Source organism: Loxodonta africana, chromosome 19 (genome assembly GCF_030014295.1).
Source record: "Loxodonta africana isolate mLoxAfr1 chromosome 19, mLoxAfr1.hap2, whole genome shotgun sequence".
NCBI lineage: Eukaryota > Metazoa > Chordata > Mammalia > Proboscidea > Elephantidae > Loxodonta > Loxodonta africana.
Genome location: NC_087360.1, coordinates 3,801,478 through 3,818,886, shown reverse-complemented (window position 1 = coordinate 3,818,886; position 17,409 = coordinate 3,801,478).

Sequence of the window (17,409 nt, the reverse complement as noted above, 5' to 3'; positions counted from 1 at the left end):
CGTTGCTATGCTTGAGCCCATTGTTGCAGCCACTGTGTCAATTCGTTTCATTGAGGGTCTTCCTCTTTTCAGCTGACCCTGTACTTTACCAAGCAAGATGTCCTTCTCCAGGGACTCCAGGGATCCCTCCTGACAACATGTCAAAGTATTGTAAGATGCAGTCTCACCATCCTTGCTTCTCAGGAGCATTCTGGTTGTACTTCTTCCAAGACAAATTTATTTGTTCTTTTGACAGTCTTTTGGCAGAATATATTCAATATTCTTCACCAACACCACAATTCAAAGGTGTCAGTTCTCCTTTGGTCTTTGTTATTCATTGTCCAGCATCAGCATACATATGATGCTATTGAAAATACCATGGGTTGGTTCAGGCGTACCTTAGTCTTCAAGATGACATCTTTGCTTTTTAACACTTTAAAGAGGTCCTTTGCAGCAGATTTGTCCAATGCAATGTGTCTTTTGATTTCTTGACTGCTGCTTCCGTGGGTGTTGATTGTGGATCGAAGTAAAGTGAAATCCTTGACAACTTCAATCTTTTCTCCATTTATCATGATGTTGCTCATTGGTCCAGTTGTGAGGACTTTTATTTATGTTGAGGTGTAATCCATACTGAAGGCTGTGGTCTTTGATCTTCATTAATAAGTGCTTCAAGTCCTCTTCACTTCCGGCAAGCAAGGTTGTGTCATCTGCACAGCGCAGGTTGCTAATGAGTCTTCCTCTAATCCTGATACCCCGTTCTTCTTCATATGCTCCAACTTCTTGGATTATTTGCTCAGTGTACAGATTGAATAAGCATAGTGAAAGGATACAATCCTGAGGCACACCTTTCCTGACTTTAAACCATGCAGAATCCTCTTTTTCTGTCTGAACAACTGCCTCTTGATCTATGTACAGGTTCCTCATGAGTACAATTAAGTGTTCTGGAATTCCCATTCTTTGCAATGTTATTCATAATTTGTTATGATCCACATAATCGAATGCCTTTGCATAGTCAGTAAAACATAGGTAAACATCTTTCTGGTATTCTCTGCTTTCAGCTAGAATCCATTTGACATCAGCGGTGGTATCTCTGGTTCCACGTCCTCTTCTGAATCCGGCATGAATTTTTGGCAGGTCCCTGTGGATATGCCGCTATAGCAGTATATCGAATGATCTTCAGGAAAATTTTGCTTGCGTGTGATATTAATGATGTTGTTTGATAATTTCCACATTTGGTTGGATCACCTTTCTTGGAATAGGCATAAATATGGATCTCTTCCAGTCATTTGGCCAGGTACCTGTCTTCCAAATCTCTTGGCATAGATGAGTGAGCACTTCTAGCACTGCATCTGTTTGTTGAAACATCTCAACTGATATTCTATCAATTCCTGGAGACTTGTTTTTCGCTACTGCCTTCAGTGCAGCTTGGACTTCTTCCTTCAGTACCATCAGTTCCTGATCATATGCTACCTCTTGAAATGGTTGAATGTCGACTAATTCTTTTTGGTATAATGACTCTGTGTATTCTTTCCATCTTCTTTTGGTGCTTCCTGCATCGTTTAATATTTTCCCCATAGAATCCTTCAATATTGCAACTCGAGGCTTGAATTTTTTCTTCACTTCTTTCAGCTTGAGAAATGCCAAGCTTGTTCTTCCCTTTTGGTTTTCTATCTCCAGCTCTTTCCACGTGTCATTATAATACTTTACTTTGTCTTCTCGAGTTGCCCTTTGAAGTCTTCTGTTCAGTTCCTTTACTTTATCATTGCTTTAGCTGCCCAATTTTCAAAAGCAAGTTTCAGAGTCTCTTCTGACATCCATTTTGGTCTTTTCTTTCTTTTCTGTCTTTTAAAGACCTCTTACTTTTTTCACATATGGTGTCCTTGATGTCATTCCACAACTCCTCTGGTCTTCGGTCATTAGTGTTCAGTGCATCAAATCTATTCTTGAAATGGTTTCTAAATTCAGTTGGGATGTACTCAAGGTCGTACATTGGCTCTGGTGGAATTGTTCTAATTTTCTTCAGTTTCAACTTGAACTTGCATATGATGGTCTGATTCACAGTCAGCACCTGGCCTTGTTCTTACTGATGATATTGAGCTTTTCTATCATCTCTTCCCACAGATGTAGTCAATTTGATTCCTGTGTATTCTGTCTGTTGAGGTCCATGTGTATAGTCGCCATTTATGTTGGTGAGAAAAGGTATTTGCAGTGAAGAAGTTGTTGGTCTTACAAAATTCAGTCATGTGATCTCTGGCATCGTTCCTATCACCAAGGTCATATTTTCCAACTACCGATCCTTCTTCTTTGTTTCCAACTTTCCTGTTACAATCACCAGTAATTATCAGTGCATCCTAATTGCATGGCCCATAAATTTCAGACTGCAGAAGTTGGTAAAAATCTTCAATGTCTTCATCTTTGGCCTTAGTGGTTAGTGGTTGGTACATAAATTTAAATAATAGTCATATTGACTGGTTTTCCTTGTAGGCAAGTGGATATTATCCTGTCACTGATTGGGTTGTACTTCAGAATAGATCTTCAAATATTCTTTTTGACAATGAATGCAATGCCGTTCCTCTTCAAGTTGTCATTTCAGGCATAGTAAGTAGACTATATGATTGTCTGACTCAAAATGACCAATACCAGCCCATTTTAGCTCACTAATACTGAGGTAATTGATCTGTATGTGTTCCTTTTTGTTTTTAAGGATTTACAATTTTCCTGGATTCATACTTCGTGCATTCCACATTCCAATTATTGATGGATGTTTGCAGCCGTTTCTTCTCATTTTGAGTCGTGCCACATCGGCAAATGAAGGTCCTGAAAGCTTTACTCCATCCACATCATTAAGGTCGACTCTACTTTGAGAAGGCAGCTCTTCCCCAGTCATCTTTTGAGTGCCTTCCAACCTGGGGGGCTCATCTTCTGGCACTATATCAGACAATGTTCCGCTGCTATTCATAAGGTTTTCACTGGCTGATGCTTTTCAGAAGTAGACTGCCGGGTCCTTCTTCCTAGTCTGTCTTAGTCTGGAAGCTCGGCTGAAACTTGTCCCCCATGGGTGACCCTGCTGGTATCTGAATACTGGTGGCAGAGCTTCCAGCATCACAGCAACACACAAGCCCCCACATTGCAAGAAACTGACAGACACGTGGGGGCCATCTTACATTTGTATGGTACATTTGTAACAATTAATGAACTGATATTGATATGTTCTTATTAATTAAAGTCCATAATCTATTCAGATTTCCTTAGCTTTCCTAATGTTCTGCTCTGTCCCATGATCTGACTCGTGGTACCACACATGTTTAGTCTTCTTGTCTCCTGGGGCTCCTCTTGGCTGTGAAGTTTTTTCAGACTTTTCCTTTATGTTCGATGACCTTCACATTTTTGACCTTTGGTTGGGAGCTGTCTGTTGTTTTTTTTCATGATTGGTTGGGGTTATGGGCCTCTAAGACAGAAGAGGAAAAATTCAAGATTTGGGACACCCCTTCTTAATGAAATAGTGATCTTTCTTATAGCATACAGGAGAAGATTCTGGTACAAATTAGATTAGGAAACCAGATTAGGCAGAGTGGGGGTCTCCAAGGAACAGCCTCAGAAAAGATAACCCCTAAAATCATTATCGCCATTGAGACTGGACTGTCCCCAGGGGTAGAAATAGTGTGACTAAAGAACCCCTAATGGAGAATAAGGAGCAAGGGCGGTGCCTGCTAGCCTTTTTCTCCCTTTCTGGTTCCTGATAACTTGGAGCTAGAGGAGCAGAGCCAGATCATGGGATACCCCTTTCCCAAACCTTTATTCCGCTTGCTGTTTTTATTGAGAACCTTGCCTCCTCATTATCCATGTATGCACTCAGCAGATAGTAACATGTTTTTTCCTCTGTGCTAATGCAAATCCGTGATAACTATTTGTCAATGTAAAGAGGTTGTGATGAGCAACTTCTAGAGTTTGGTTCATTTCTCTCTCTCTCTCTCCTTCCACTTTCTCCCCCTTCTCTTTACCTCTCTCCTTCTCTCCCTGGGGGTACCCATGTTCCTTTAAGAAACTTCACATCAGTCTTCTTTAGAAATAAACAAAGAAGAATGATTGCTGGCTTCTCTCCTAGCTCAGTCCCAAGGACATTCTTTGGCTGAATTCCCAGACAGTAAAATAGACAGGCAGTATTTGCATTTTGTAATCATTTCTCTGAGATTGAAAGAATTGGAACACAGAACCAAAATTTGGCTAAATGCAGCACTGTGTTAAATAGGAATTAATAAGGAGTTTGATTGGACCGTTAGGGGAAATATGGCAAGCGGAAAATTTCTAGTGGCTTTAGTTGGGTTTGGAAACCCTGGTGGCATAGCGGTTAAGTGCTACGGCTGCTAACCAAAAGGTCGGCAGTTTGAATGCGCCAGGCACTCTTTGGAAACTCTGTGGGGCAGTTCTACTCTGTAGTATAGGGTCACTATGAGTCGGAATCGACTCAATGGCACTGGGTTTTGTTTTTTTTTTTTTAAGTCAGTCAGAACGACTTCTACTGATGAGGAGCAGAAAATACACCTGAGTTCAAATCATACTGTACCCCTTTCTCAACTCATGACACTGGGTCAGTTGCCTTCACCCTGAGCTTCAGTTTCCTCATCTGTAAAATGGGGGTGACAATAGGGTCTTCCTCATGAGGTTGTGTCAGTGATTGGATGAAACAGTGCTTCTAAATGAGCTGATACATGATACGTGATAGATCTTAATTATTGTTATTACTATTGTTGTTGTAATTCCCAAACATCACATGGTAAATAAGTGGCACGTCTGGGCTTATAACTCAGATTTCTGTTGTCTTAGTCCGTGATTTATTTTCTGCTGTATGGTTAAAGTAAACACACACCCTACTTTCAGTTTTCCAGTCAAGTATTCTGAACCATCTTGTTTGGCTAAGGGCAAGTGTCAAGAAATGAATAAATCAAACAGATTCTAGGAAAGCCTTGCCTTTTGGGTGGAAGGCACCTGCATGCTGATCTTTGGGGCACAGTGTAATTTCAGAGGCATGGTGGTGGGTCTCCAGGCAGTTTTGATTGCCCTGGGCCCTGACAGCTGCTGGCTCAAGGGCCGGCCTGTCACCTGGGCTGGGGGAGCCTTGCTAGTTTATCTCCCTCGGGAGCCCTCGGCAACCATTTGGACCCGAGTAGATGAACGCTAATGTGCAGAGATGCCAGAAAAGTCTGGGAAAATGGCTTCAACTGACAGGCTGTAGTGTGAGCAGGTTGAGAATGAACCTACTCACCACGGAGTGGCAATGGCTGGAAAATGATAGCTGGGATGTGTGTGCCTAGGGGAGGGGGTAAAGCCAGCTTCTGCTCCTAAAGCACAGCCCTGGAAAGAGACTTTCTTCTGGAAAGAGAGAAAAGACCGCTCTTTAATACATCTGATAGAAGGAGAAGCAGCATTATAAATAAGACTGCTGTGTGCCAGCTACAGTGCTTGATCAGGCGGCCATTGGTAGTCTAGTGCCCATTCTCCAGCCCCTTCTCCCTGGCCACCTTCCAGCTTGAGTGACCACATTCTAGTCAATGAGGTGGAAGTGGAAGTTGCCTACGGGATTTGTGGGAAAGCATTCGCTTTTTTGATATAACATCCTTTCTCCTGCTTTCCTTCTCCTTATTACCTTGAATAAAGATGGGATTGCCAGAGCTACAGCAGGCGTAGTATATAACCATGACGTAACAGCCCAGAAAAATCAAAGCCCTTGAGTCAGATAGTATTGAACTACCAAACTAACGCTCAAATCATCTACTCCTGGATTGCTTGTTATATGAAGGAAAAAATGTCTTTCTCTTACTAAGTTACTGTGGTCAGGACTTCTATTAGTTGGAGACAAAAGCATCTCTATCAGATATGCAAAGGGTTATCTTATTGTGCACTTACTATAGCTCCTTTTGTAAAGAAGGGGAGGCTTGCAGAAAAGAGTCGCCTATCCCAACTCAAGCTAGCAAGAATGCCTGCTTTATACAAAATAATAAACCATCTTAATTCTTCACGGTGTTACCTCCAAATCACTTCGTGTAGTAATGAAGAACTCTTTGAAAGCACAACTTTTAAGGGCCACTGATATTCCAGCATATGGTCATGCTGTGGTTTACTTAACGATTTCCCTATTGTTGGGTATTTAGGTGGTTCCCCATTTTTCACCATTACGAGCTGATGTCATGATGCACGTTTATGGACGTAAAAGAGGAAGCCCTCCTTGAGGGGAACTTTGATGAAGACGTAAAAATGACAAGATGCTGCTGTAACCATCTGGAAAGGAAAGATCCTGCCATAGCAGAGATAAGAGGCATACCTGTTGGGGAAGAGTTTTCACTGAAGTCTCGAGAGCAGGGTTCTGGGCTCTCAGAGCCTGGTCCAGTGGAAAGGCATGTTCAGACTTCAGGTCACTGGGAACATGAGCCTTTGGGCTGACGACATTTCATGTGAATGAAGGGATAATCCTGTGGTGTGTCTGTGAGGGCTAACAGTAGTCGGTGTGGTGTGTCTGTGAGGGCTAACAGTAGTCGGTGTGGTGTGTCTGTGAGGGCTAACAGTAGTCGGTGTGGTGTGTCTGTGAGGGCTAACAGTAGTCGGTGTGGTGTGTCTGTGAGGGCTAACAGTAGTCGGTGTGGTGTGTCTGTGAGGGCTAACAGTAGTCGGTGTGGTGTGTCTGTGAGGGCTAACAGTAGTCGGCAGGCACTGTAAGTCATTCGTTCATTCATTCGCATCTTCAGTGAATACTTACCGCGCGCTGTTCTGGGCCCTGTGGATGCAGCAGTGAGCAGACAGAGACGTTCCCTATCCTTGCTGAACTGACGTTATTATGGGGGGACTCAGGAAATAGTGTGTCAGGCGCTCTGTACTGAGTAAGAAAGTGAAGCAAAGAAGATGGGTAGTAGGATGGGCAGAGAAGATGTCACTAAAGAGGGGAGGGATATTTGACCTGGAGGTTAAGGAGGAACCTTCAAGAGGAGAGGGAACAGCTTTCCTGGCAGAGGGAACAGCAGCTGCAAAGCCATGAATGTGTGCAGTAGCAGTCACTGTTAGTGCCCAGCTTCATAACTGCTTCATCCATTTCTGAGGTCACCTGCAGATGAGGTGGGCAGTGACTGAGGACTCAGCAACGTGTTATTATTCTGCCTTGCTGATGACCTCTTGCTTTGGTTGACATGCAAGTGTGTATGTTTCTAAGCAGCATTTTGGATGGAAGGGAGGGGCCAGATACTTGCGGGACAGCATCTTATGATTTTTCTGTGTGAAGTGGATAATCCCAACCTACAGCTGACTCACAATGTGTCTTCGCCTGGTGGTTGGGACAGTCTACCTCTTGTTTTCCACATTGGCCCAGGACTAGCACTGTGGCAGGTAAGAGTCCCATTCAGGAAGATGACAGCTAAAATTAGCCAGCAAGGATTGATATCTCAACTCTCTAAGAGTGAGCTGAGGGACTCCGTGGATGAGCATGTTGTTATTTTTGGAAAAGGGGAAGAAAATCCCTTTCATTGTGGTGATGGATTTGGTCGCTTACATACGCCTAGGGCAACATTTGAAAGGAACAGCAGCTGGGAAACACCTTGCGGCAGCTGTTAATATAAATAATTCACTCTTAATTGATTCCAGGGTCACTCCTGAGACCAGCACGCCAAGTTGCATGGCAGGACGATGAGCAATGGAAAGTGATAATGGAATGAACGCATTTCCCACTCACCCTTGTAGGTTATAAGCAAGAGGTGATCCGGGAGCCATTTGATTCACCCAGGAGTCCATCCTAGATGGATGCTTAAAGAAACAGCTGATGTTGCACCCTGTTTTCTAGGTGATGACGAAGGTGCTACAGTTTTAGTTTAACAGTGCTTTTTTTCTTCTGTATTCCATTGTCGTTGAAACCGTTTCGAGTGGACATTCATTTGGCCTAAAGAACCAGCCTGAGATGTAGTGATGCCATCGGAGTGGGCTGTTGTGAGGGTGGGGGAAAAAAAATAAAGGGGCTGAACAGTCAGTTGGAGTCCCCTGGGTGGCATACATGGTTAACACACTCAGCTGCTAACCAGTAAGTTGGAGGCTCAAGTCCACCCAGAGACACCTCAGAAGAAAGGCTTGGTGATCTACTTCTGAAAAATCAGCCATTGAAAACCCTGTGGAGCACAGTTCTACTCTAACATGTATGTGGTCGCCATGAGTTGACTCAATGGCAGGTGGTTCCTAGTTTTAGTCTAAATGTGTTCTGAGTTTCTCTCTGTTGAAACACAGCAGAGAGGGAGAGCTTTAAAGGCTAAAACTGGCTTCTACTACCTTCAGTCTTTTCTCCCTGCTTCCAGCACAACTGCGTCTGCCCAGGACAAAGCACACGGGGCGTGATTGCACTTATTAAATGGCAGGATGAGTCAGGGAACTAGTGATAGAAGCAAACAGACTGCACTCAACCCCCTGACATGTTATTTGACCTGCTTACACTGTACTTTGTCCCTTGAGGCAGATGTGCTATTCTCAGTCCAGGGAGTTTCCATATTCATCTCATTCATTCATTCATTCAACCAAACTGACCATGTGCCTGTTACTGCCGAGAATTCTTCTATGCATTGGAAATGAACCACTGGAAACAGAAAATACAGGCAAACATCCTACCTCATGGAGCTTAGATACTTGAAGGGAAGAAAGAGCCAATAAATAATCAAATACTGTATTATAGATCAGGTGATGGGAAGTGTAAAGGAGAAAAACAAAAATAAGGAAGAGGAGCAGGGAGAACCTGTCAGGTAGACAGGAGGGAGGAGCTGCAATGTGAGATGGAACAGCTGGGGAAGGTGTCACTAAGAATCTGGCATTCGAGTAAAGACCAGCAGGAGGTGAGGGTTGAAGCCACGTGGCTATCTGGATGGAAAAGTGCAATGAGAATGGCACCTGCAAAGACCCTGGGGCTGGAACAAGCCTGGCATCTGCCAGGCACACCTCAGAGGCCAAGTGGCTGGGGCTCAGGGATCAGCAGCAGTCGTAGAGAGGGTGGGAAAAGGTCTGACAGGGGAGGAGAGTGGAGCGGGGATTGTGCAGGGCTCCATGGGCCTCTTTAAGGACTTTGGTCTTGACTTAGAGACAGATGCATGGTTTTGGCAAGAGTCCAGAATCTGAGTTGCATTGTAGAGGGGTTTTCACCCTCCTGTGACTCTGACATGGGCAAGGGTATAAGTGGCCCTGAGCTGTCCCACCCGCACTTTTGTTTTTCTGGGTCTAGGTCCACTCACTCGTTGACATACCCTGCCTGGTTCATGGGCATTTGGTGTTGGAAGCCCAGGGCTAATGTAAGAGGGTGGGTGCAAGAGGCAAAGCTATTTGGGGATGGGGAGGTGATTTGTCTCCTCCAGATTGCCCTGTCTAAGAGCCCTGCCCACCAAAAAAAAAAAAAAAGTCCAGTTGCCATCCAGTGGACTCTGACTCGTAGCAACCCCGTGAGCCGCAGAGTAGAACTGCGCTCCATAGGGTTTTCAGTGGCTGTGACCTTTCAGAAATACATCCCAGACCTGTCTCCAGGGCACCTCTGGGGGGGCTCACATTGCCAGCCTTTTGGTTATTTATCCTTTGTGCCACCCAGGGGCTCCTGTACTTTCTTAATGGGAGGGAACTTCGCACTCTGCCAGAATTCCAATGTTATAACTTTAAAAGGAGACACAAAGCAAACAAAACAAAGGCCATGAGCAAAAGGCAAGAGTTTATTTGGTTTTGTTTTTTGCCTTGGGCCCTGGAGATTTTAACCCAAAAAGGCGTTAAACAATCTAGTAACAGCCTTTCCAATCTTTGGAGGTGCCCAGGCCCCACCAGAGATATTTAGGTAGAGACATACTGGTAATGTTTTACAGGCCAAAGAAAGCTAAGTGTCACATCCTCTCACCTTTGTCCCCCAACGTTATTGACCTTAGCTTTGCAACCTCTTCTATGACTGAGCTTATTAAAGTTTAATAGAACTGCAGGCAGTCAGCTGAGTGGGGCCATCCACTGATCATCCCACATGTGCTGGGTACTGTGCTGGGAGTCCCTTTCCTAATAAGTAGTGTCGTTGGTAGGATTCACTCTCGTCATTCCTACTGGCTGCTCAGTGGTAATGACTGTGACCTCCCTTGGCCCTCTGCCCTTGATGCCCCTTCCCATTTGAAACTCTCAGTGGGATTGACTATAGCAGCCTTCGGATTTACATGGTCATGATGGTTAATTTTATGTGTCAATTCAGCTAGCTATGGTGCCCAGCTGTTTGGTCAAACATGAGTCTACTTATATTATAAAGCAGTTAAAAAAAATTTTTTTTTCCATGTGATTAAATCAGCTGACCTCCAGTAAAGCAGATTACCCTCCATAATGAGGCTGAGCCTCCATTGATCAGCTCAAGGCCTTAAGTGTAAAAAGGGAGTCTCCCTAGGGTGTGTTCTGCCTCCAGACATTTTACCAGATCAAAATGTCTCGTCGTGTCGCTTGGCCTACAGACTTTGGATTTGCAAACCCCCCACAATTTTGTCACCCAATTCCTTGAGTAAATCTCTTGACATATAGATGGATGGATAGGTAGGTAGGTAGGTAGATGTGTGTGCATGCGCGCGCGCGTGTGTGTGTGTATCTCACTGGTTCTCTTTCCCTGAGAACCCTGACTGAGCCAGTGGTCCAGCCTCACTGACCTTCCTCTGACTTTCAGACGTGCCTATTCATTTCTGTCCTAAAAATTCCTTAAATACGTGTGGGGTGGTTTTAAAGTTATATGTTATTGTTAGGTGTCGTCTAGTTGATTTCCAACTCATAGCAACCCCATGTGACAGAGCAGAACTGCCCCATAGGGTTTCCTAGGCTGCAATCTTTACGGGAGCAGATGCCCAGGTCTTTCTCCCTTGGAGCCACTGTGTGGGTTCAAACTGCCAGCCTTTGGGTTAACAGTCAAGTGCTTAGCTGTTGTGCCAACAGGGCTCCAAGGGGTTGGAATCCTGGATATGCATCTGCCCCACAGTGTGACATTGAGCAAGTTATTTAACCTCCCTGTTCCTTAGTTTCCTCATCTGCAAAAGAGGGGCGTATGTAACATCTGCCTAGTACGGTTGTTCACAGAATTACATGGGCTGGTAATTATAAAGTTTCTAGAACAGTGCTTGGCAAATAGTGCTAAGCAAGGGTAGCTACTATTAGATAATAATTTTGAAATGGAAAAAAGTAATGTAATAAAAATATTCAAATCATATATGAGCTGTATTATTCATTTTCGAACACAACGTTATTAAAGTTTAAAACATTCTCATTGACTCAGATCGCATTTTCTCCCTTGACAGTTTGGACAGGACATTCACCCTGCCTTGAAGAAATTGAAGCTCCTTTCTTGGGCTGCTGCTCTCATTAATTTTAATACAGACACAACTACCTTCTCATCCAAAATGGGAAACACAGTTTTTAATTTAGTTCCATGGGTTTCTGCAGAATTGAAGTGACACACTGGAAAATATATCAATTAGGTTTATTTCCCAGGAAGAAATCCTGAGCTCCTGATGTTCCAGGGGAGGAGTCTGGATTTGAAGGTGACCCCCAGGACTGGCGTTTAATGAGAGATGCAGGGGGTGGGGCGAAGCAGTGTTTGCTTTCTAACCATGTGTTCTTGCTCAGAGGCAGTGAGTGACCTCCAGAAAGGCGTTCCTATGAGATGAGAGGGGGCCCTGGTTTGAGAGGAGTTGGGGGACTCCTCCTCCCCACTTGGGGCACATCATGCGGACCCAAACTTTCAAAAGAATATTGATACTCTGCACCCGTGGGTGAAGACAGTGGGAGTCCGGTGCTTCTTTTCGATGGTCCTTCTACACTGCACAGTAACATTGCTCGCTTTCCCTTCTTGCTTGCTTTAGGCTCTGTTTAGTCTCCTCCACAGTGAAAATTGAGATTTTTATGAGGTTTTGCCAGGCAGAGGTCACTGTCAAACCTTCTTTAAAAAGAGGTGTTGGCAGAGAGTGTACTCAAGGATGAAAATAATTCTGTTTTTACATTACATGTAGTTGGTGTGCCTCTAAAACCAGTCGTAATGGAGTCAACTCCAGCTCGTTGCGACCCCGTGTCTGTCAGAGCAGAGCTGTGCTCCACAGGGTTTTCAGTGGCTGATTTTCAGACGCAGATCACCAGGCCTCTCTTCCGAGGTGCCTCTGGATGGACTCTGACCTCCAACCTTTGGCTTGGCAGCCATGCACGTTAACTGTTTGAACCACCCAGGGTCTCTTTGGGGCGGGCACGTGGGCAGGGTTAAAGATTCTGAGTAATCGTATGCCAAATATACTGTAATTTATTCCTTTTCTGAGGATGTTGCGCGTGTTGGACGATGTCTGTACTTTTGCTTTCTACTATTTATGTGGGAAACTATAGGAATAAATAACTCCTTCAAGACTAGTAGTAGTAGTTGTTGTTGTGTATTTGTGTGTGTTTGGTTTGCTCTGAGATGATTTATGGATGTTTTTGCACAACTCTATGTGGTAGCTAAAGCCTCTCCATCCCGGCGTGTGGAGGAGGTTCAGTGAGTGGAGAAGTGGCCCTCTGAAGTTCTCACGTATTTGTGAGAATCTGCCGCCTGCACCCTAAGAGTTAGCTACATCTGCGATTAGCCCATAGCTTCTGAGGTCAAAGCAATTTTATTTTTCACATTTTAAAAGTCATTTGTTTGCAGTTTCCTTGCAAATGGGAAGCTCTGGGCTTCTGGGTGTTTTCTGAGGCTGAATTATGTGCCAGAGGCTGGTTTGGGTTCCCAGATGCTGCCATTTTTCTTCATTTTCTTGGAAACAAGCACAGTATGTTGGCATTTTGTTGAAATAAGCAACATTACCTAATGCATCAAACTCCCAAACAAGTCTGAAATGGATTTGGCAAACCAGGGATTGTTAGGAGACACAAGAGACAAACATCTATATTTCCTAATTAGTGCTGTCACTGCCGTCTGGACTGTCTCAGGTAGTTTGAAGGCTACACTCAGCTCCTTATATTATACATACCTTTTTTTGAAGATGGGCACATAACTGACAGTGCTGATGACGTTGAGATTCTGGGAAGCTGGTCAAACACATTGTGGCCTGCCTAATGGTTGGGGGTCAGGGATGTGCCTCTCCCCCATAATCTCTTATGAATATCACTCTTCCTACATATGCTCGTGGACATGATGGCTGCTGGGGTTACCATATAGCTGAAGGAGTCTTTGTTTTTGTCATTGTTAGCTGCCCTCAAGTGGGCCCTGACTGAAAAGACAGTGGGATCGGCTGTTGTGATCCATAGCGTTTTCAAAAGTAGATCGCCTGGCTTTTCTTCCCAATCCATCCTAGTATGGAAGCTTTGCTGAAACCTGTTCAGCGTCATAGCAACACCCAAGGTTCCACTGAAAAATGAGTGGTGGTTCCACATGAGGTGCATGGACTGGGATTTGAACCCAGGTCTCTGACATGGATGGTGGGAATTCTACTACTGAACCACGGTGCCTCATGAATGAGTCAATATCACATTTTATTTTGACTACTCAACGGCACTGAACCCAGATGGTGGCTCCATCTTCTTGACATACTGTCTTCACTTGTCCTCTAGGTAGTTAGTCACTTTGGTTCTTATTCTAACTGACTAGCCACGTTTTCACTGTGTCTTCATAGGTTCTGCTGCATCTTCTGTTCCCCTGCATATTGGAGGGTCCCAGAATCCCCATGCTTGGACCTCATCACCACCTACCCTCAGTCTCTGGTTGATCTCATCCAATATCAAAGCTTCAGATGACTTACTTAGGCTGGTGATGACGAAATTTACTTTCAGCTCATGTCTTCCCCCATGGATTCCACACTCAAGTCCAATTGTGTGTTGGACATCTCGCCTTGGACATCTCAAAATTCATGCCTCCAAAACCGATCTCTAGATTCCTTGCCAAACTGGCTCCACTGCTGAATCTTCCCATGGCAGGGAACGTTAACCCCTTTTTCCTTTCTGTTTGTGACTCAGGTCAAAACTTTAGAATCATCCCTAATCCCTTTCTTTCTCTCCCACTCGTTTCATATCCGATTCTGAGGTGCTTGGGAAAACCCAGATCAGCTATGTCACAGGCAAGAGAGTCTGAAAACCTCCTCCATTGCTCTGAGACTTTCTCTCTCCCTTAGAGGACTCTTACCACCACCCTGAGCTGGAGTGACACATTTCAATGACCTGTGACATGCTTGGTCTCTGCATGGCAGCTTGTCCTTCTGCAAGATGCGGAAGGGTGATACACCCCAGATTGGAAGGATGGGCAATCCCCTGACCACGCGTCCCACATTGATATATCCAAAGCATCTTTCCTGGCTGTTCAGGTTGATGTGCCAGTAGGAGGACATCATGACCCCCCAATACAGAGGGGCACTTTCACTTTCGGCACAGTTAGGATGCACAGGTAGGACGCACAGGTAGGACGCACAGGTAGGACGCCCAGGTAGGACACCCAGGTAAGACGCACAGGTAGGATGCGTGCTGTGATTTAGTCACTTATGCAACCACGTGACCGTCAGCGCTCTCTGCCAGGGAAACACAGAGCATGTATTTTGATATTTTTTCTCCAAGTGGTGCCGGCAGCCAAGCTCCATGACCTGCAATGTCTCGTTCTATATTTCTGGGCTCCCACAGGGGAGGTGAGCAGAACACCTCTGTCCCCCCAGCAGCACTGGCCCTCCGACTCGCCCTGGTCCAGCCTTGTAGCCTGGAAGGAGCCTCAGTCACAGGGGTGTGTTTCTGCCCCATTGCTGAGGTTCCCCATTTCTCAAAGAGAGCGTTAAGCCTGATTTCTAGAGCTGGAATATGTGCCCCGTTTGTTTCATTGGATACATTAAAAACAGATTTGCACTTCCAGAGTGAGCACCGTCCCTTTCAGGGGAGCCTACTCAGCCTCAAAAGGCCAGGCCATTTCACCTTCCTGTAAAGTGGCAAACTCACTGCTGGCTGTGTGGTTTACACAGGCTGATCAACCCTTTGATCTGGGGTGTGTCACCCTTCTGTCTTCTGCATTTAGAGACCACGTCACAGATCGTTAAAATGTGTCACTCCAAGCTCAGGAGAGAGTCCATCTTCTCAGTTGGCAAGAAAACATGGTAGACGATTCAGGACCCTAGAATACCGCCCTCCTCACAGCCTGCTTTCAGTCACAGAAGTGCTAAGGTTGCCAGGTGTTTCTTTCAGTAACCGGACCCAGCAGCCCTCGACTTACACACTCCACGAGGTGCCGTTTGAGCTGGGGTAGACGCTTTGTCTCTGGGACCCATTAATCTGCTCGCATTTTTCTCATTAGCAACAGATTCTCCAAAGTTGCTGAATACCGTCTCTCGAGGGTTAGGGGCATGCATTTTCAATTTTCTCGTGCAAATTAGACTGGGGCATACTTTTCTGGAGATAGCAGATGAGGCAAGAGTGCATAACGCTGGTCCTGCCTGGTCCCTGCCCCACACCAGAGATGTGAAATGAAAGAACACTTGGAAGACAAAGGCTCCGTTAATTTTGTGAGTCTTAAGAAAGACCATGAAAGCCATATCTTGGAGCCGTGCTGGGTAGGTGGGAGACATCCCAGTACAGAACGCTGTCCCAAGGCTGTGGGGCCAATAGGTAGCTCTATTATGAGACATGTTGGAATGGGGTGGCATTTTTCCTGTGCCTCAGCTCACTGAATACTAAACCCATCACTAGATGAGTACTGTGTACTTGCTCCCTGTTACTATGCCCTAGACACTCCAGGGACCATAAGAAGCACGAGGTGGCACACTGCCTTCAGGAACTCACCGTCTGATTAGCAAAACGGCATATTAGTTTCAGTTGCACTGTGTTGTTGTTAGTTGTCAAGTTGACTCCAACTCATGGCAACCCTATGGGCAACAGAATGAAGTCCTGTCCCTCGTCATCCTCATGACGAGGCCATCATTGCAGCGATTGTGCCAGTCCATCTCACTGAGGGTCTCCCTCACCCTCCTTGGCCCTCGACTTAATCAAACATGATGTCTTCCTCCAGCCATCGATCCCTCCTGATATCATGTCCAAAGCTGTTGAGTCAGACAGTGTTCTTTTGTACTCCATGAGGTTTTCACTGGCTAAATTTCAGAAGTAGATTGCCAGGTCTTTCGTCTTAGTCTACGATATTAACTCATTTCATTCTCACAAGAACCCCTTGAAGCAGATATTGATTTTATTCTCATTTTATGGATAGGGAACTGAGGCACAGAGAGGCAAAGCGCTTTACCAAAAGTCACATAACAAATCCATGGCAGAGCCAAGACTCAGACCCCCCAGGAGCTGCTCTAGGCGCTCAATTATTTATTGTTTATGCACCAAATCCTTTCTCCTGGGCTCTGCTGTGTTTTACACTTCCATTAGTGTCAACTGGAGGGTCTGAAAGGTCCCTTTCTCGTACATGGCCCCGTGACTGTTACCGCTTGATCCTGGAGACTGTTACTGAAGCTGGACACGTTCCATAGCCTGTTTGATCAGAAAGCTGACTGCATTCACCTGCAAGTGTTCAGATAGCCTAACAATTCCCTTCCTTAGCTCAAAAAGGTTTGAGCTTCTCCACCCCCAGCTGCCTCTCCAGAATTAATAATACAACCTGCCATGGTCTCAGACTCAGTTACTTTGGGACAGCTCCGTTTGTGGAAGCTCCGCTGCCCGGTTATTGAATGGTTTCGTGTTAGTGGAAGGAAATAGCTCTCTTAACTAGGTCATCTCTTGTGGGCATTTAGGAGGAGTATTAAATCTAAATCCACCCACACTTTAAGGGATTGCAAGTGGCACCTTGAAGAGCCGTTGCTTAATGAAAACTGTATGTTTTCATCGAATCTGGTAAATAATGTAAAGTGTTTGGTAAAAACAAAAAACAGTGCTAAGCAGGGACAAGTGATGTGCCAGCTACTCACAGGAAGCGGCTCAGAGCTTGGCTAATTGGGAACGGGGTAAGCAGATGCCCTTGAGGCTAGACAATTGAAAATCAGATGCTACAAATACCATGAGCAGGTCGATTGGGAAAACCCTTGGCAGGTGCGTTAAGTGGCTGACCTGATACTTATGACTTATCCATCCATAATCTTTTAGTGGAAAATTCTTCCAATCAGCTTGGTAAAACCAACCAGTTACCAACTCTGACTGCGGTGACCCCGTGTGTGTCAGAATAGAACGTGGGGCCTCCATGAGTCGGAATCAATTTGATGCCAGCTGGTTTGTATATTTTCAGGTTTGTGTTTTATTTTGGGGACTTGTAATATTCCTCTCCCCTCTTATTCCTTTCCTTGGTCTTCTCTGATGCACATCAGTTACTATGGAGACAAAGATCCCGTTACTATAGGGCAACCTAAGATCCCGTTACTATAGGGCAGCCTAAGAACTTTACTTGTAGAAGAGAACATGCTTTCCTAGGGTGGTGACTTCCTGACCATAGAATCAATTCTCAAA